This window comes from Pectinophora gossypiella, chromosome 17 (assembly GCF_024362695.1).
Source record: "Pectinophora gossypiella chromosome 17, ilPecGoss1.1, whole genome shotgun sequence".
NCBI classification, from domain to species: domain Eukaryota; kingdom Metazoa; phylum Arthropoda; class Insecta; order Lepidoptera; family Gelechiidae; genus Pectinophora; species Pectinophora gossypiella.
Window position 1 is genome coordinate 13,768,807 of NC_065420.1, and position 20,991 is coordinate 13,789,797.

Below are 20,991 nucleotides of genomic sequence, written 5' to 3' on the forward strand. Positions count from 1 at the left end.
ATCACAGCATAACTAATACGTTATTGCACACACAATAAATACAAAACAGATGACAAATAGTAAGCACAATAGGCAGCCTCATTGCTAAGTAGCAATCTCTTCCAGGAAACCTTTTGAGTATATGAGATATTGAATATCATAATAGGGTCAATGGAGTAGAGCAGAAGTACATCCATCGTAAAATTAACTAAGTGCCCGAACCTCACCGAGCTTTCTGTTAGACCAACGTGATAGGTGGTGAGCTGTATCGCCTTAAATGGCCGCGCCAATTGTGTTAGTGAAAATTGCACTTATGATAAATTAAAAACTTATTGGTGCAAGACCAACACAAACCCGATTGTTCTTTGTTGCATAACTATCGCTTAGAATCTAAGCTTCTTTCAATCTAAGATTCTTGTGTTGTGTGTGTTGTTAGGTCAATGACCACAAAGTGATTTTTATAATTATGACTCTACCAGGAATCGCACCCTTAACTTCCAGATCGAAAGACTTACATTCTAACCTCTACCCCAGGATTACCAAACCATTATAAGCGTACGCCTTGAACCTACAGATGACCACGCAGATTGTGACCTCATAATACAACATACACATTATATCTCTCATTCCCACTTGCGCTCTCCGCTGAACGGGTAAGTCTACAAACGACCTCACAAGTTGCTACAGCCAATGTATGAGTTTACATAGTGGTGAAGTTCAAGCTTAGTTGACCGAGGGTACGGGTAACTTAATAGTTGTGTACTATCGAATATGTTTGGCCGAGTCCGGGAATAAATTATGGAATTTACGTGAGCCTGCTGATAGTACAAGATCCGGGACTTGGCAAAGAATATGTTGTGAAGCGTAGATGGGGAAATAGGTAAAATGTGTATTAAAGAAAGGAAATGGGGGATCAAATGGACAGAAAAGAAAGGAAGCGGGTAGTTATCAACACCTATTTACATATAAATAACATTGCATCGCGATGCAAGATCTCTACATTGACAAATATTTAAAGTTATTAAAAAAGAGGCAAGATGATTGGACACTTAATAAGACACGACGAATTTATTAAAAACTACATAGAAAGGAAGCTACAAAGTACTGTTTCTTTGTCTACAAACGACCTCACAAGTTGCTACAGCTAATGTATGAGTTTACATAGCGGTGATTTTCAAGCTTAGTTGGCCGAGGGTACGGATAACTTGATAATAAAGAGAGGAAGGGTAACACTAGGAAGAGCTTACATGGAACAGATTCCAGAGAAGGCGAACGTCGTGTTTTATAGGGAAGTGAAAGAATGAGGGATTTTCTTTTTATTTAATTTTTATCCTAACTGCTGGATAGATGGCGCCGAACTTAGTAAGTTACAACGGATCGTTATATTATTTGTATTTTTCTTTTTGAAATCATATGTTACATTGAACAAATAATGAAGAAAAAAAACAGAATCTTATCTGGTTGTCCTGAGGGAATGAAAATAAGACAAGTCTTTGTCTCGCCTATTTATTTCCTAAATTAAATAAAAGTTTTTTTTTTCTATCATTGGCATCTTGGCAACGGCCCAGTAACGTAGTTGATAAGCGCCATCTAACGAGGTCTTGAAACATTTTTTTTATTTCTAAAAAGGAACGTCCCATTGGCCTTTGATAGACAATAATGAAGAATGCTACACCGATAAGAGCGAGGCTCTTAACGTGGTTCGATTTCCATACTAGTTTATTTACTCAAATATAGGCACACACCACTTAATTTTACATTAAAATTTATTTCATTGGCATTTATTTTTGTATATATTTGCGTGAAATTGCTTTTCAACAAAACATACTGTTATATCATCGCAAAAACAAGATCAATATTTGTTTAAAATTTGTTAATGTGTGAGTAACCGGTTACAGTGTCATACGCTTCGGAAAATTCGTTAGTGTGCATAGCTACGTGTGTATTTAATATTATATCTTTTATTCTAAACTAACAATGTAATTTAATAACTTTTGACACGGTATTACGACTCTATGTTTGCATACCAATTTGGATAAATGTGTAATAATGTACCTATGAAAATATTATGACATCTGTATTCGCACCACATTTAAAGCAAATAAAGATTTCATTTCGTTTCGTTTCGTTTCGAACCACCTTAAAAATTAGTAATGAGTTACAATATACTACATAAGACGTCATATTCTTTGACAAGGAGGGGTTAACCCCGCCTCTACAGTGTCCTAACGCCTCAACTTGAATATTGAGTACGCGTTATTGCAAGTTAATTAACTCTGTATATTCATTAATCGTGGTTCAGATTCCAGTATACACCGCCCAAGTTTATTATAAGACACACCTGTCATTTTCTTATTCGCCGAAAAGGAAAGGGACGGGCTATCGATAGGCATAAAATTTAATATTGGCCTATAAACCGACAGAATTAAGTTCTTCTTCTATCGTGTGGGTTGTGAGGTGGAGTACCAACCTCATCAACCCTGGTGTCAGGGTTACTATTGAACCGCCAAAGGCCCCTGACATGGCTCATGTAACGACTACTTACTTACATCAGTAAGTTGTAAACGGGACCAACGGCTTAACGTGTCTTACGAAGCACCGATAATCTTACTTTTAGACAATTGGGTGATCAGCCTGTAATGTGATAACCAAACTAGAGACCACCAAGTAATTTTTTGCGATATGTCCCCTCCGGGAATTGAACCCGGGACCTCCGGATCGTGAGCCCAACGCTCAACTACTGGACCACGGAGGTCGTTATTAGGGTTCCGAGTCATCCGGTCAAAAGGCGTCCCCGCATTATATCTTTTAACATAACGGTTTTGATTTTAGTTTAAATCACGTGTCCATCACAACATTCTAAACATTTTGCGTTGCACGAACGCAAAATGTCCTCCAAACGAACTTGAACATTAATTAACACAGAACATGATTCATTAATAACGACAAAATATTAATTAAAGGAGTTGTCCGGGTAGCCATGTTTGAAATGTACAGATCGTATCGGAGTGACACCTTCGCCTAATTAGATGGCGTGATTCTCAACTTTGAAAAGTAATTAGTAAATGTATTTAGGGACATTAAAATTGCGTCGTTTTATTAAGCAACCATTATTTTCAATATTTTTATTGAAAATAATGGTTGATTGACCGATCCCTACAGCCGGCGAGACGGTTCACTTACTAAGTATCGTATTGGTCTAATAAATCCCGTCATTTGCAGGTAAACATAATTGCAGGTACTTGCTTCATAATGATTACCCCGATTGTGAATTTGGGTGCACAGGAGTGCCCCCGCCAAGACGAGCAAAGCGTAGCGCAAGGGCGTCGTTTTATTAAGCAACCATTATTTTGACTTTGTTTTCCCTACAGCCGCCGAGGTGATTCACCTGCTAAGTATCACATTGGTCTAATTAATGTCGGCCAACTGTAGCTACTTGGTTCATCATGATTGCCCCGATTGCGAATGTGCTCAGACGAACAAAGCAAAGCGGAAGGGCAGAACATTACCTACCATTTATCAGATCTGATGTAGAGACTAGCTTCTAACTCGACATGCCCTCTTTATATAAACCCTAAGTTCACAAATTAGGCAAAATATATGGCTTGGCTGTTTTTCTACCATAAAATGAGCGTAAGGTGAAAAAAACTATTTTGCTTCCGTCACCATGGGCGTAAGGTAACATTAATATTGATATTGTCATTATGTTAAAAAGTTCTTGTAGCAACGAAACGGTAAGTTTTGCCTAATGAATACAGTTTGTGAACTTAGAGTTTGTATAGTTAGGGCGTGTAGAGTTAGAATATAGACTCTACATGAGATCTAGGGGGTTAAAATAGCCACATCGAAGCAATTCATCTAAGAAAGAAATATTGCTATTTGACATTTGATTGCATTGCGCACCTACTTTTATATGCGCAAATGTCAAATTGTGATATTGCTTTCTTAGATGAATTGCTTCGATGTGGCCATTTTAACCGCCCTGATATTTTTTTGACATTGTGATCGCTATATCGTCTTGGCAAAATTTTACATGACGTTTTTGGTGGGTTATACTTAGTCGTGAACGGGTTCGTATGGGTAGTGTAAATATTAGGTATAATCATTTTGGATTCGACAGCTCAAATCCGAATGGAAAAAAAAATGGCGCCTATGTGGTTTTCACTATAAGACGAATTTTGTTGGCAACTTAATTTATAATGAAATTTTTGTACATCTAGATTCCTTTATTCGATCAAAACATTATTTCCAAATTGATTTACGAATTTCCCTTTACCAAAAATTTTTCTGTTGAAATAATACAATATTACATTAAACATACAAAATCAACAATAGCCGTAAAATTTGAACCTTTCGTAACCATAATAATAACAGGAAAACCTTAAATTCAATGGTCCTTTGGATTCAATCACGGAAAAGTATTTTCTGTCCTATTTGACCGCAGATTCGGACCGGACCGAAATACCGGAATAATATGCCGCAACGGCCATATAGTCTCGAAATATTTGTAACACTGTGATCCAGTGGTTTACAGGCTTGCTTCTCAAATGGGGAACGCCGGTTTGAACTCCGGTACTGGACTTGCTCCAATCTCATATTATGTAATACAAACTGGATTTAAAAAAAAAGAAAGGATAACATGAAGCAGTAGGACTAGGGCCCTGTGCTGGAAGGTTTTCTGGCCACGTCTTTCCCTCGGCGTTACAGATTCTGGTGTGGTAGTAGTTTTACAGCTATGTACATAATATGTAATTTATTTGACAATGAAAACTGACGTTCAAAAAGCGCTGACTATGTATGTAAGCCAATTCTGAAAAATAAATATTTTTGAATTATTTTTTGAATTTGAATTTTCTCATTTATCTTAAATTCAGTTATCACTAACGCAAAATTAAATGTCTCAACTATTATAGTCGGCGACACAACCTATCACGCTGGTCTTACAGAAAGCTCAAGTGAGGCGTGGGTACTTAGTTCATCTTGCGATAGATGTACCTGTGACTGCCCCGATTGGGATATATTCGTGAGATTATGTTATTGTTGTTATATAAGTCACGCCCGCAAAAAAAATCTACGGGTACATCCACGTATAGAGGGTTTGTTTTTAACCATAGGTACTTGTTATTGAAATCTCAAGATTGATATATGGAAACTTTTTCTCTGTACTTTGCACAAACTCACGACTAGTTCCCACCGGGGTAAACAGGACCACATATAATATAAACTTACGAATGAATCTCAATTGGGGTAGCCAGAGGTACATCCATCGCAAGATGATCTAAGTACCCATACCTCACCGAGCTTTCTGTCAGACCAACGTGATGGGAGCGAGCCGTATCGGCGTCTATAATAATCGAGCCAACTTTTTTTAGTGAAAACAGCACTTAAGATATAAAAATAATAACTCATTACTGCAAGTCCGGTGCCGGGAATCGAAGCGGCGAACCCCCTTTTTAAACGCAAGCCCACTCACACAGATACAAAGTGACTCATAAAGAATTCACTGTAAAATATTATGTATGATAAATGTCCGCTACATACACGTTAGTTGTAACAAGGTAATAGCAGTTATTAAGGAACCACGGAGTTCTTATCATAAGAGAAATGCCGCGGGAGCATAGCTAGTGGGACCGAAATATGCACAAAACGAACGTTTTACTGAGACAACGATCGTATTATAAAACTTTATACGTCATTCATTGCTTCTTTGGTATCGCGTAACCACAACTAGCGCTTGTGTTACTACGCAATGGACAGTGGCTAAATCGAAGTAGCGGTCCAGGTAGAAATGTATTGGTGCGGCCGTTTCCCACGCCGACGTGAGTCAACGGGCGACATGCAGACTCGTTTAATTTAACGCTGAGGGCATATCTCTTTTGTTTCTATGGCGACGACCCGATTACTCTACAAAGAGGCGGCCAATCAGCTCGCGACAACTAACACTTCAGAACCCCGATACCGACCCCGCCGGCATGGTCGTTGATTACCGTGATTCAACGCTTATCACTATCGATCCTCTCAGACTACGCCCTGAACCGAGGTTCGCGCTCATCTGAGCATCCTCAGGCATGTTGTCTTAAATTTTGTACCGGGTGAAGAGCCCTCAGCGCTCGCCATTCGTCAGGCCAAGTAGTCAATGCCATCTGCGGCAAAGTCACAATAATCTAATCTAATCTAGCCTACAAGATCCCACTGCTTGGCAAAAACCTCCCCTTCCTCTTTACATTGTTCGCGGCCCTGTGCGTACTCCGGCCAGTCCCTCCGGCAAGCGTCCAAGTCGTCACGCCATCTCTTTCGAGGTCTACCACGACGCCTGTACCCGTTATTAGGCACCCAATGTGTGACGATCCGTGCCCACCGCTCAAAGTCACAATAACTCACGTCAAAAAGGCATATCCCCTTTGATTCTATGATCTGTGTACAGAACCAAACAGCTTTTATTGTATAAACTCTGGATGGAAATCGCTTACCACTTAATAACTCTTTCAACCCCTCAACGTTCATTGTTACTCGTTTATCGTAAAATGGGTAAAATAAGCAAAGAACCTTAATAACGGGTTATTACGTCTATTACAAAAAGACGAATATTATAGTAACAATTTATCTATATAAAGTAGGAATGTCAGTGTGGGACCTAAGACATGGTAGCCCAGTTGGTAGAATGCTTGCCTCTCACTTTGAGGTCGCACGTTCGAATCCAGTACAGACCTAAACCAATGATCATGTTTGGATCATAAATTATTGCATTTTCGGAGGCATGTGACCTAACCTGTATTGGGCTGGTTTTCCCTTCGCGGGTTGGAGGCAGACAGGCAGTCGCTTCTGTAAAAAACCGGACCTGTCAAATCTTCATGTTAGGTAAGCGGACTAAATAATACTAGGGTCATGATGATGATGAAATCAATGAGGGACCTTCCAGGCTATTTTCCTAAAAAATATATAGATGTCGCTTTAAAAATTTGCTTTCGTTCAACCTTCCAATTTCAAGGATAACAGACATTATGCATCTTTTATCTTTGTTTTTGGGTAGAAATGATGGCCCTTTTTATTATACCCGCACAACACATTTTCCACCAATTATTATTCTGATCCAAAATAAGGAGCACACTTGGCTGTTCATCGTCGCGAAACTGATGGAATAAAACTATGCTGCTTAAACGTAAGGGTTGAAAACACCGTGTTTAGACCAGTAAACCACTAGTTACTCGAATGGTAATCGAATGTGGACCTTAGTCCAAAGTTGCTAATATGTCCCAAAGGTCCCTTGAGGTCCAACTATTAACCCTTGATCGTTTTCTTTAACTACTTCCGTATGATAAGACATGTCCAAGTTCAAACTTACTAAGCTTAATCTATATTTAATTCAATTGGGTATAGATTTCTAATCTTAGGGTCACATGACATAGGATGGATCTTCCCTCGTTTATCTTAGGTCAATGATATCAGGATTAATATTGAACTAAAGATCCCTGACATTACTTAAGTAAATAGTAATAAAATACAGACCCATCAAAAGAGAATAAACTCGCCGTTCGGAAAGTCGCTGTCAACGCTACAATTCTAAAATTGAATAAAATTAAAATGCAAAAATATAAAGTTAAATTGTAAAATTAAAACTGTACATACAAACTGTTAATGACATCGTGGCGAATATTGAGAGGGATGATTCAGACCATGATTCTGGGTTAACATTAAGTGAAATTTTCCGTCGCGAATTTCATGACTTTTTTGTGTTTTTTTTTTTAACTATTTGTTCGGAACTGCGTTTGTTCGCAGTTAAAAACGTTGTTGAAAATTATAAAAAAGAAATATTTGCTTGCACACGACATGTGACGTACTTACAGGTTGGCGTTGAAGGATGAAGAGAGAGAGAGAGAGAGAGAGAGAGAGCTTAAAAATGCCACAATAATTAAAAATAATATTATATTGTTGGTGTTGCCAACACTTTAATCAATTCTATACTTTTGCGATGGAAAAATCGACTTGATATCAACTCAGAATAATGAGCTGAAGTACCCCCTCAGTACTAGTTGTATGTCGTTTACACCCCGTACAAGTATGCACAGATAGCCAACATACAAGTGCGTATGGGTGTAAGTGACATCGTAACAAATGTTCTCAGGGATGATACAGATCATGATTCTGAGTTGATATCAAGATATATTGTCATGTAATTAAGGTCAGTCATTGACTTCAAAACTCTCTATACAGAAGAAGAAAACAATAGTATATTTAAACTCAAGCGTAATTACCACCGGGGTAAACAGAGACTATTTACTATTTATTACATTTATTTATAAAGTACATACAAAATCACAGTGTGATCTAATGCAACTATGATCCGTGCTACGGAAGGCACGTTAAGCTGTTGGTCCCGGTTACTACTTACTGATGTAAGTATGTAGTCGTTACATGAGTCATGTCAGGGTCCTTTAGTGGCTCAATAGTAACCCTGACACCAGGGTTGATGAGGTTGGTAATCCACCTCACAATCCACACGATAAGAAGATGTAACTACGCCTAATGTGACTATGGAATAAAATGGAATTCCATTTTCTTACTTCTTTTGCTTCCTCCACATTCATCAATCGTTTTATGCACGCACGGTTTAGAGTAGATCGTACTGAACCCTAAATACTTCTCCAATTTGATCAATATTTAGTTTCCAGAATCTTCTGATGACTAACCGTCTCTGCCAACCCCATTAAGATTATGGGCTTCAGTTAATTCATCTATAAAGCTTCATATCAAAATATTGTTCGCACCTAAAATTAACCCATTAAAACGTAATACTTTATTAACGCCATTTAATACCGTGTTTAAGCAACAAATTACATTTTCCTAAAATGCTGTATCTCTCTGTTATCGTTCAAATGAAAATGCGTCAGAAAATCTGTGCTAAAGGGTTATTATTAGATTATAAAGGGTGTCTGGAATATATTTTTGGAAATTAACGCTATTATGGCAAGGGACAAAAGTGCCAAGCCTATGTCAGAGAGATTATGGGTCGAGTGCGGAATGCTATGGTGCAAAATTAAGAAGGTATATTTTAGTACTAGGTTTTGTATAAGTCCTTCTTCTTCTTCTATCATGTGGATTGTGAGGTGGGTTACCAAAAAAGTAATAACCCTGGTCTCAGGGTTATTACTATTATTACTGAGTTATTACTGAGCCGCCATAGGCCCCTGAAATGCCTCATGAAACGACAACGTACTTACATTGGTAAGTGATAACCGAGCCTTCCGAAGCACGGATCATCTTACTTTCGGCCAATCAGGTGATTAGCCTGTAATGTCCTAACCAAACCAGGGATCACAAAGTGATTTTTGTGATTTGTCCCCCCGGGATTCTAACCCGAAACCTCCGGATCGTGAGCCCAAGCGCTCAACCACTGGATCACGAAGGTCGTGAAAAGCTAGTAGGTTAGGTTATTATAATATTAATGATTATTTAGAATATTAACTGTCTGGAAACTGATGAAATTACTAAATTTTATAACAATATTTTTATGCTTATTTTTAAAAGAGCGTCTAGGGCCCGTGCCGAGGTGTTTCTTTCACGTTGTTTTCCACAAAAAAAAGTGTCGATTTAAAGTGTAACTATGTTCCTACTGAATAAAGATTTTTGAATTTGAATTTCAGTAGGTAGCTTACATAACAAGAAATACCTACATAATTTATAGCTAAAACGATCTACTAAATAGTAAGGAAAAATGTGAACGCGTGTGTTTCTAGTCGTCCTTCCCCTTATCTTGACAGAGTCGAGCTGACAGGGCGCTAATTTTATCAGCATACCCGCACCATAGAGTAAAAATAGACAGTAGATAAAACAGGGCACATGTTTTCATGTCTGCAGAGCAAGGGTCTGTTGGAATTTTAGACTGCTGCTAGTCACTAAAAATATAAATTATGTTATCTGTGCAGGAGGAGACTATCCTAACTAATTTTGGTTGGACAGCTCTTAAAATAGTGATGTCCTTCACAAACTATCATCTCCCTAGCATTATCCCGTTTTCCACAGGGTCCGCTTACCTTACCTGAAGATTTACCAGGTCCGGTTTTTTACAGAAGCAAAGTCTGCCTGTCTGACCTTTCAACCCGCGAAGGGAAAACCAGCCCAATACAGGTTAGGTCACATGACTCCGAAACGCATTTCCTGGGTACCTAGTTAAGATTCTTCACGATGGCTACCTTCACCGCTGACCAAGTGAAACCTCATTCCTGCACAATATTATCGATTACTATACTAACAAACTATTATACATCAATGCTCGCTGAATTTTATCCTATTAACACTTTAAAGGACAGAAGTTCCGATTCCTAGTTGTCACACTCTCATACTACCTATTACGAACCATCGATGACCCATGGTCTCTGTCCGTGAAAGGGTTAAATAACAACATAAAATAATATATTTATAATACATAAAATAAACGGCTTCCGCGGTCCAGTGGTTGAGCGTTGGGCTCACGATCCGGAGGTCCCAGGTTCGAATCCCGGTGGGGACATATCACAAAAATCACTCTGTGATCCCTCATTTGGTTAGGACATTACAGGCTGATCACCTGATTGTTCAAAAAGTAAGATGATCCGTGCTTCGGAAGGCACGTTACGCCGTTGGTCCCGGTTACTACTTATTTATGTAAATAGTCATTACATGAGCCATGTCAGGGGCCTTTGGCGGCTCAATAATAACCGTGACACCAGTGTTGATGAGGTTGGTATTCCGCCTCACAACTCACACGATAGAAGAAGAGTCACGAAGATTGACGACAAGAAGCTTGCCTGTCGGTATTCTATAGAGATTATTGAGCGCTAAAGACCCCTGACATGGCTCATGTAACGACTACATACTTACATCAGTAAGTAGTAACCGGGACCAACAGCTTGACGTGCCTTCCGAAGCACGGATCATCTTATTGTCGGACAATCAGGTGATCAGCCTGTAATGTCCTAACCGAACTAGGGACCACAAAGTGTTTTTGTGATATGTCCCCACTGGGATTCGAAGCCGGGGCCCCGGATCGTGAGACCAACGCTCAACCACTGGATCACAGAGGTCGTTCGTTACTTTGGAGAGAAGATTCCACCGGGATTTTTTTACACTGTGCTCCTATTAACACGCGTAAGTCAAGATGGCTGGGGAAAATCTACCCCCGGAAAAATAGGCTCGGTAGGGTAAGCTCATTGGCACTCAGGTGGACCGAGGATGCTACTTGTAGTATTAACTACGACGTCTTTGGTTTTATTTTAATAATATAATGGTGCTAATTCCTGTAAATACCATCTAATTTTAATTTAAGTTATATCTGTCATTTTCTTATCCGCCGAAAAGGAAAGGGACGGGTAATCGACAAGCATAAAATTTATGGAACACACGTCAATTTTAAGCACAAATCTAAACCAACCATCTAAACATTTTACATCAGTCAATAACCCGACACAGTTAAGTAGACAGCACGTCAAACGGATTGCATACCAGCGACGTACCTTTTGATTCGCCCGGGTTATTCATTCATTTACTCATTCTTCCTAAAATTAAGAGCTGTGAATCATCCGTCCCTTTCCTTTTCGACGGATATGAAAATGACGGATATAACTTAAAATAAAATTAGGCGGTGTCTGCAGGAATCGTGGCCATTATGTCATTTTAATTACGTTATATTGTTTTTTTCTTGTCTTGTTAGTTTTAATATTCAATATTCTTTATTTGCATACTATGATAGTTCATCATTATCAGCCGTACGACGCCCACTGCTGGTGTCCCCCAAGGATTTCCACGACGAATCTTTGTTAGTTATATCAATAAAAATTAGCACGTAATGTTTTTTAGCTTGCGATAATCTAAAGCAGGCATTGCAGACTTATCTGATTCTCCGAATCACTCAATTTCAACGAGTGATTCGGAGAATCAGATAAGTCTGCAATGCCTGCTTTACTAATGAGAGAAAAACAACAATAAAATCACTTATAAAATAAATAAATGACAATGGGCACTTTTGTATGAAACTTGGTCCAAGAACCTCCACTGATGAGACTAATATGTATTGAAAGCTTATGCTTTCCCTATGATTCTGGCAAAGTTCTATCAGATTCTGTCCCGGGGTTCTTTTTTTACGGCCATGTTTGTCCTGGCTAAAAATGTGATAAAATACAGTGGGAGCTAAAATCGACTCAAGATTTGTTGCTGGATAACTAAGTCTACATAAATAATTATGTATCATATTGTATATCATTTTAAAGAGGATCTTTTCCAGAATCCGAAACATAAAAAAAAACAAAAAAACATCTTTTTGTAAGCGAATTATAGTCAATTTATATCTGCAGCGCCATTGTTTCTCGGTAGCTAAGTTCAAGTTTCATGCCTTTTACCCCTTCCAAAAGTATCTTACCGATTTTTTTTATATTGCTTCCGGAATTTGATCTGAGTGATAATAACAAGAAAAATAAATAGACACCTCTCCGATAGAGACCGCCTAAGCTATTGCCTATTGCAAGAAATCGTCATCATTAGCAAGTCATTACGGTATTGCATATAAGCTTATCAGCAACTTGGAACTTGGTCCAAGAACCTCCACTGGTGAGACTTGCATGTAATGATAGCTTATACTTGTCCTATGATTCTGGCAAAGTTCTATCAAAGTCTGTCCTAGGGTTTTTTTACGGCCATGTTTGTCCTGAATGTACAGTAGTGGACTGCAAAATCACCTCAGGATTTGTTGTCGAAAAACTAGTTAACTAAGTCTATATACATAATTATATATCATAATGTATATCAATTTTAAAGGGGAAGGTTATCAGAATCAGAAACACAAATAAAAAAAATGCATTAAGTATGTAAACGACTTTTAGCCAACTCACGTCCGTAGCACCATTTTTCTCAGCAGCTACGTACGAGTTTCGCCCCTTCCAACCTTTCCAAAGAAGCCCAATCATTTTTTCCTTCTTCTGATATTGCATTCTTTACCTGACAAGTGACAACAACAAGAAATAAAATAGATACCATTCCGATAGAGGCCGCGTAAGCTATGGACCTATTGCAAGATAACGTACTCAAAGGCTAGTCATTATAATCCAACAGACGTAACATGATTAGAATGCGGCGGGACGGAAATGTAGTACATCGCCTTATGCGAAAGAGACGAAATATGTGTCTCTTTAACACTGACAGTATACAGCTTAGTACGAGAGAAACAAGAAATAAGTCATTCTAATCAAGATTCAATACAATGACTCTATTGTATACAAAAGAGGTGACGTCACGAACGTCGTGTTACCGTGTTCACGTACCCGTTGCTGTATCAAAAAGAAATATAAAAACCGTGTATTGTGCTATCAAATCATAATAAACATAAACTTACCAAGTTCATAATCACCCTTAATTGTGGACACAGTGTTCAGTGCAGTGTATACACCAGAAAAACCACAATAAATATTCACTATCAATAACATTTATTTATTCACGGTCGTAATCATAAACTTAATACAAAAAGTACCGTCAAAACAAAGTATAAACATAAACAAACAGGCATCTATTGGCGAACATTGTCACTACTAGACTATAAATATGGTTGGGTCAAAGTCCAAGTGCGGTGCGTGCGGGAAGTTTCTGGCTAGTGTAGATAGCGTTAATTGCGCATGCTGCACAAAGCTGTACCACCGCGCGTGTGTCGGCTTGCCTGCTGGCGCGGTTGCGGGCCGGACTTGGAAGTGTCCTGAGTGCACATCCAAAGTCCCGAGGGCAAACCAGGATAGCACCCCTGTAAGAGCCCCTGTCGTGTCACCACCGCTTCACCAGTCGTGTGAGGAGAGCCCACAGGCAGGACCTACATTGGACACTACCATCACAGAGTTCCGGGAGTCCGAGCTAGCTCTGGAGTTTCGGCAGTTCCGGGAGGAAATGCGGCAAACGCGTGGCGAGATTCGTGCATTCCGACAGGATATGCAGGAGCTCAGGATGGCGGTCGGTGCCTGCGATGCGCGTCTCGACAAGCTGGAAACTCGCCTGATGGAGTTGGAGCAGAGGAAGGGTGGGGAGGCTGGTGGGGTGGTCAAGGCGCTGGAGTCTACAGTCGCCCAACTAAAAATGGAGCTAAACGATAGGGACCAGGAGCTCCTGTTAAATGATGTGGAGCTATCTGGTATTCCAGAGGTAGGTGGAGAAAACCCTGTCCACCTGTTTACTCTTTGCGCTGCCAAGCTTGGTGTGACGTTGGACGAGCGTGAAGTGGTGAGCTGTGCCCGGGTGGGAGTCACCCGCGCGGCGGAGCGGGGAGCAGCGCCGCGGCCGCGCGCCATCGTCGTGCGACTAGCTCGCCGCGCGCCCCGCGATGCGCTGCTACGAGCAGCGCGCGTGCGCCGCACTACCACCACCGAGGGGCTCGGCCTGCAGGGTGCCCCGCAACGATTTTACGTCAACGAACGATTGACCAAAACTAATCGCCACCTTTTCTACCGGGCTCGCGAAGCAGCAAACCGGTTGGACTGGCGGTTTGTTTGGTCAAGAGACGGGAAAATATATTGTCGTCGAGCATCTGGATCCGCTGGACACCGAATCCGATCGGAAGCCGACATTCTGTCGGTTTTTGGTCCCGGCTACAGCAAGGAAGAAGCCGTTGTTATGAAGTAACGATATTTTCCGGTTGTACTGAATGTATTTTGCTGTCGTTTACTGGTGTTCATTGTTTACTGTCTATTTGTGTGTTTATTGTATCTTTACAAAGTCGTTATGACTCATTTGGTCAGGTGGGGATATCCGAGCGGATTGAATGGAAAATTATTCTTTATATTTGTCCTTTGCTATTATATCGTATATGCCTAATATCACTTAATTTATACTATATACAAATAATATCATTATACATTTATTACATACATGTTCATACCCAGACAAGAAACAACACAGCAACACCACATTTAAACTACGCTACAAATATATTAACACGATCAACTCTAATCACACTCCTCATTATTATTGATGAATATGGGTATACCACCGGTTTAATGTGTTTAAAATGATTGTAACACGCAAATTAAAAGTTGGTTTGTTTAATGCTGGCTCTTTGGGTACGGGACATGACGAATTTCTAGTGGCTATGGACCGACACGACGTAGACATAATGGCTATTAACGAGACGTGGCTGAAGGAAGGCCGGGAGGGGTGCGCCCCCGCCGTGCCGGGCTACCGGCTGCGGCACGAGCCGCGGCCGCCGGGCAAACGCAAGCGCGGTGGCGGCGTTGGCTTCTACATACGCCGCGGCATCTCCGCCCGCGTGCTGCCTCACCCGCCGTCTGGTTGTGTCGAGCAGATGTGGCTCGCTATTACAGTTAACGGCAAAAAAGTCGTTATAGGCACCGCATACCGCCCACAATGGGTAACAGTAGACTTGATTTTGGGGGCGCTGTCCGAGTCTGTGTCTACATTTTCGTGGAGTGATCATACAGTACTGCTTGGGGACTTCAATGTCGATATGTTGGACGTCGCTGATCGAGACGGCTCCGTCAAGAAATTAAATACTTTCCTCAGCTGTTACAATTTAAATCAACTTGTTATTGAGCCAACACACTTCACTGGCCACAGCGAGACTCTCATCGATTTGGTCTGTACAGATGTAAAGGGGAGCTCTGTTGATGTCGATTATGTCCCTGAACTAGGAAGACATGCATTCCTTACATGTTTAATAAATATCCCCAAATGTAAACCCGCGCCATGTCGAATCACGCGAAGGTCATTACGGGACATCGATCTGAATATGTTCAATAAAGATCTGTCATCGTTATATTGGACCAACGTTAGTTCTTTAACAAATGTAAATGACATGGTCACCATCTACAGTGAAATGATTTCATACTTGTTCGATATCCATGCTCCCGTCAAAACCGTATCTTTAATTCTCTCTAAGTTTAATTATATGGACGCTGTGTATGGGCCTCGGCTTCTGGCGCGCTCACAAAAACTGGTTCAGAGAGTACAGAATGCTTGCGCTAGATTCTGCTTCAAAATTCCTCCCCGCACACACGTAACACCTTACATAAACAAGGCTAGAATCCTAAAAATGAAATATCGCAGACAGTTTCATTTTGCAACGTTGATGTTCGGAATAGTTAATTTTAAATTACCGCCATATCTTGCGGACAAACTGGTTTGGTCCCGCGACGTGACTGCTGCCAGGACCCGTGCGTCGTACTACTCACTCGCGGTGCCTCGTCACCGCACCACCGCTTTCCGTGGCAGTTTCAGGTTCGCCGCATCCAAGTGCTGGAACGATTTGCCGCCGCCGTTTCGTAGTCTGAAAACAATTTACAGCTTTAAATCAAAGTACAAATGCTATCTCCTAGATATGCAACTATTAAGCTAATTAATATTTTACCTAATTGGTTTCTACACGTCAACGTGGCGGAGTCCTCCTAGCGGGCTGGATGCGGCGACACAACCTTTGTCATGATTATTATTATTTTCCTTCGGGTAATGTTTGCATGGTCTGAAAAGTAATCGCAATATTGTACACAGGCTTTATATTATCCGTCAATCAAAAATAACAAGTACATGCTTATTCAATATAAGTGGATAGTATGGGTAGGTACTTTAAGCATAAAACACTAGACTTATTTTGTTTTGGCTTACCTCATGGATTGTTTATTGGGGTTTTCAAACGACTGCACGTTTCTATTATTTACTATGGATGTTGTTGAGTGTATTGGACGTAATTTATTGTTTCTAATTTGGTTAATGTATAATATTTGCTTTATTTGATTCACTTTATTTTTTTCTTTTTAATTAATATACGCAATTCTATTACAAATATATAATTTCGCTTTACTTTAGGAACACGTCGTGCCCGTTCGGCGGCGCGGCGGTCGAATGAAAAAAAATATTTTGTTTGTAAGTACTAGTAGTAACCAAACTACTTTACCGACCGAGCTAGAATCGGGGTGCGGCGCGCGCAATATACATATAGGTACTAACACAGACAGACTACACAATACACATTCATGGAATTCGTATTTGTTTATATTATTACATTTGTTTACTAGTTTTACCTATATTAATAACTTTCTTTTTTTTTTTTTTATTCTAACCTTAAGTATTTACGTATACATCTTTCGATAATATTTGTCTATGTACACTCTAATTCTATTAATTCTATTAATATAATTTGGTATATATTATAATGTATATTTTGGAATTGAATTTGAATATATACACCATTAACACATGTTTATGAAATACGATGTTCGTGCGTCATCCAACAGGGTCCACATAATATCAGCGTCGTGGTTCACGCCGCGACTTGTGCTGAGTGAGGCCCTTTTATCTCAGGACGTCCACCACCACCTTATGGTCATTTCGACAAACAACCGTCTTGCTTTTTTGTAATTGTTTTAGTGGAAATTTGATAATGATGTTGTTGTCTTTTTTTTGTGTGTGGCGTCCTTTTATAATAAACTTTTTCTATTCTATTCTATTCTATTCTATAAAAGAAACACATTTATTAAACAAGTTCAGGCAATAACTGGTGCAAAAGGCGGCTTTATTGCCAAGGTAGCAATTACTACCAGGCAACCTTACGTTTACGATACGTTTGTTGTACCATTCGGCATTGTTTATAATACAAGATATAAGCCTGCATTAATAAAACAAGATTGTGGTGAAAGAAAACATACTACATTTGCGTCCTCCCGCATTCTAAACATGTTACGTCTGTTGGATTATAATGACTAGCCTTTGAGTACGTTATCTTGCAATAGGTCCATTGCTCACGCGGCCTCTATCGGAATGGTATCTATTTTATTTCTTCTTATTTTTTATTTTTTTTTCTTTGTTGTCACTTGTCAGGTTAAGAATGCAATATCAGAAGAAGGAAAAAATGATTGGGCTTCTTTGGAAAGGTTGGAAGGGGCGAAACTCGTACGTAGCTGCTGAGAAAAATGGTGCTACGGACGTGAGTTGGCTAAAAGTCGTTTACATACTTAATGCATTTTTTTTATTTGTGTTTCTGATTCTGATAACCTTCCCCTTTAAAATTGATATACATTATGATATATAATTATGTATATAGACTTAGTTAAACAGTTTTTCGACAACAAATCCTGAGGTGATTTTGCAGTCCACTACTGTACACTCAGGACAAACATGGCCGTAAAAAAACCCTAGGACAGAGTTTGATAGAACTTTGCCAGAATCATAGGACAAGTATAAGCTATCATTACATGCAAGTCTCACCAGTGGAGGTTCTTGGACCAAGTTCCAAGTTGCTGATAAGCTTATATGCAATACCGTAATGACTTGCTAATTAATGATGACGATTTCTTGCAATAGGCAATAAATAGCTTAGGCGGTCTCTATCGGAGAGGTGTCTATTTATTTTTCTTGTTATTATCACTCAGATCAAATTCCGGAAGCAATATAAAAAAAATCGGTAAGATACTTTTGGAAGGGGTAAAAGGCATGAAACTTGAACTTAGCTACCGAGAAACAATGGCGCTGCAGATATAAATTGACTATAATTCGCTTACAAAAAGATGTTTTTTTGTTTTTTTTTATGTTTCGGATTCTGGAAAAGATCCTCTTTAAAATGATATACAATATGATACATAATTATTTATGTAGACTTAGTTATCCAGCAACAAATCTTGAGTCGATTTTAGCTCCCACTGTATTTTATCACATTTTTAGCCAGGACAAACATGGCCGTAAAAAAAGAACCCCGGGACAGAATCTGATAGAACTTTGCCAGATTCATAGAGAAAGCATAAGCTTTCATTACATATAAGTCTCATCAGTGGAGGTTCTTGGACCAGATTCGCCCATTCTCCTTTCGGAACGTTTGTAAGTAGATATATACAACAGACAAGGGAACTATCAACAGCTGTTTTTTTCATCGTTCCCATATAAAAAGTCTATAAAGCTTAAAACTAGGGGTGCGCCAAATACATGATGCAAAGGTCGATACAACGTGTTCGTGATTCAACCCCTACTAAAAAAAATATTTCTTTTTTTTATATTTTTGAGATACATACATAAACTTACGGCTATCTCCCACCGGGGTAAGCAGAGACTATGGAATTGCATTTGTTTCAATCCTGCCTGACACACTTTTCATACACGTACGCCGGTTCAAACTAGATCGTGTTAAACGTTTCTTAAGGATATCCAGAATTCCACGTCATACATGATTTTATTAAAAAATAATTTCGCAAATCACCGAATATTATTTAATGGAACACACTCCTCTGGTAGGTACATGCATATTCACACTAGATTTTAAGAGTCCAAAATTGTAATGATTTCTTGAAATAATAGGGTATTTGACAGGGTCAAATATAAATTATAAAATGCTAATCTGGAATCAGAAGCCAGCCTAAGATAATCAAAAATCAATCCATTTTATTTTTCGATTTATTTTCGAATTTTATTTATGAGTTCGACGATTGAAAATTTTATTGATGACGTCACAGGAGTATTTCCATACGAACTCCGAAGAAAACTTTCGTTTTTACGTTTCGTAAAAAGCATCTCATTTGACTAGGTTGTCTAGAAGCCTATTGTTACTTTTATCAAAGTTAAATGCTATATAGAAATCGAATATTCCATTCTGCTACCGAATATGGCGTATATCGATCACATTATCACTAATTTAAGACCCTCGCTCTTGTCGGAGCAGCATTCCTCTCCATTCTACTTTATAGGGAAAAATAAAGCAGTGGTTTCCCTCTTGCCTTTCGCCCACAGTACTCTGTCTGACGCGAGTGGGATGGCGCTCAGAATAGTCTATTTCAAAGCAGTACTTGGACTCCTGTCCTCCGCTTCTGAATAGTACTGACCGTTATTGCTGCCCTCTGTCAGGTTCCAGGTTATAATCCCTGTGACATGCCTCTTCCGTCCTGCATTGCCGCACCGATGGCGCCCATCTCCACCTCTGCAACCGTTGAGCTCTTCACCCGTATCCCTTAGATTTGGGTCCCTATCCGAACTCGGCCACCATCTCACTCCGGCAAGGACGCGCCGAACAGGAATTCTCCCAGTGGAGGGCAGAGAAGATGACTCTGTCCTGCCTGGGGCCGGGTTAATGGTCTTGTATGAAACCAAAGCCACGCTTATACCGATACCACTCAAATAATCGGCGCATCTCTACTTAAAACCTATGATTCGGATACAGTAACGATACTATCGTACGCAACGTTTATTTTAGCTGTTTTGTTCGTGTTTGCTGATCCGAAAATAATGTTTTTATACGTTAGGTTTAGTTTCCATTTTATAATTTCGGTGATTCGAGCCGGTCTCATGTGTTTTATTTTTATGTTGTTCGTCTGTCGAATCTGTTACTAATACTAGGTTTAACAGCTTACCACCAGAGTATGATCTAGACTTGTTTTGTTCTAAAGTATCCATGATGCGACAAAAAATTGCGAAAACTTTCTCTGAGACACAAGTGACTTATTAGCCCTAGTTTGAGAACGTCAAATGTGTACCTACCTTACTTAACCTGCTTTAACCTACTTACTTAATTCTTGATTTTTATAATTGTAAAAGGGTAAATAACTTAGCCACTATTAGGTGGAGACTTGTAATTAGCCTTTAGTTATTGTCTGGTTATTATGTTAGAAAATGTATATGGCCGTAAGTCTTCCTCAAAATAAATAAATAAATAAATAAATAAGCTTTTTGTTACTAACTAAATATGGACTAGTTTCCGAAATAAATATTTTGAATTTGAATTTGAATAATTTCAGGTTCTTCTGTCATGTAGGTTGTGAGGTGAATAACCTCATCAACCTGATGTCAGGTTTATTATTGAACCGCCAAAGGCACCCGATGCGAGTCAAGTAATGACCAGTGCCGTGTTTATCAAAACTTACAAGTATACACGTTCACTACCTACAAGTAGGTGTAAATTACGTTTATCAAAAAACGTAGAGGGATTGTAAAATATACTTGTAAAATAAATATTGACACTTGTAACATGTAATGTACATATTGTGTAGTTTTGATAAACACATTCTTGTAATAATG

The 20,991-nt window shown here is 39.3% G+C and overlaps 1 long non-coding RNA gene across 1 annotated transcript; it reads right to left on the reverse strand.

Annotated features, from left to right (window-relative positions):
- Nucleotides 1-15,862: 15,862 nt before the first annotated feature.
- LOC126374248 (uncharacterized) lies at nt 15,863-16,820 on the reverse strand. The gene is made up of 3 exons (XR_007567417.1): nt 16,603-16,820; nt 16,349-16,459; nt 15,863-16,267 (listed from the first exon to the last, which is right to left on the reverse strand). It is a non-coding gene; the product is annotated as an uncharacterized LOC126374248 (long non-coding RNA).
- Nucleotides 16,821-20,991: the final 4,171 nt, after the last annotated feature.